Raw genomic sequence first — 1239 nt, forward strand, 5'->3', positions numbered from 1 at the left:
CTTAGGGGGAGGGGTCTCCAATAACTTTGGCAAGGTGATTTCAAGCTCCACTCCCTTGTGCTCTTTGACAATTTCCACCTTTTTGCAAGCTTCTTCTTCTTCTTTAATCTCCATCTCTTGATCAACCTCTTCAATGTCTTTAGCCATGATATGCCTTGGAGGTTGTACACCCTCCTCAACATCAATTTCAAACGTCTTTGAAGGAAGCTCTATGTCTTCACTTTCCCATGGAGGTTCAGCATCTCGCAAGTCTTCAACCACTTTTTCCTCTTTAATAATTACTGCTATGTCCAGTAGTTTTAATATAAAATCATACTCATCCTTGATGATTTTCTTTTCATGACAACTCCTTTCAACTATTCTTTCATCTTCAAGGGTATTTACTACCTTCACCTTTAGGACCTCCTCTAGCTCCTTATGAAGTATAAATTCACGAAGATGATCCCTTTTCTCTTGTTCCATGTCAATAGCATCATTGGAATCATGTTGCTCTTGGATTGATGGATGTGGGTGCTCTTCCATGGATGGTGATGATGGGATGGAGAGATCATTCTGTGGTTGAAAAGGAAGTGCACTAGAGCTTGAGGGTTGATTGTTGAAGGTATTTGGTGGTCCGATTTGGGCGACGAGAGCTTGTATAGTAGACTTTAGATCAGTAAGTGCTTTCTCCATGGAGGTTTGGGGTGGATAGGAGGGTTCATTTGGCTCATAAGGTGGTTGGTATGGTGGATACGGGTTAGCGTCATATGTAGGTAAATTGTGAAAAGGGGCTTGTGAGTATGGTGGTCCAAAGTCATGTTGAGGAGAGGGTTTATAGGCATATGGTGGTGGTTGTTGATAGTCCATTGGAGGTGGTTGTTGCCATGAGGGTTGATCAAATCCTTGTGTCTCCTTCCATCTTTGATTGTTCCAACCTTGATGCCTGTTCTCATTGTAATTTCTTCTTCCTGCAACATAATTGTAACCAGACTCATAGCCAAAGGGGTGAGAGTTCATAGTAGTAAATAAAAATTAAAAATGAAAATAAAAATAAATTTAAATTAAAAGGTTATTTAAATTTTGAATTTGAAAATTAAATTTTGAAATTTTAAATTTTTGAAATTTTAAATTTTGAAAATTTTTAAATTTGAATTTTGAAAATTTTTAAATTTGAATTTTGAAAATTGATTTTTGAAATAAGATAAGATAAAATAAAAAATTTTAAAATAAAAACTAATAACCTCTTAATAAAAACAAAAA

Source organism: Arachis hypogaea, chromosome 14, assembly GCF_003086295.3.
Source record: "Arachis hypogaea cultivar Tifrunner chromosome 14, arahy.Tifrunner.gnm2.J5K5, whole genome shotgun sequence".
Classification (NCBI taxonomy): Eukaryota; Viridiplantae; Streptophyta; class Magnoliopsida; order Fabales; family Fabaceae; genus Arachis; species Arachis hypogaea.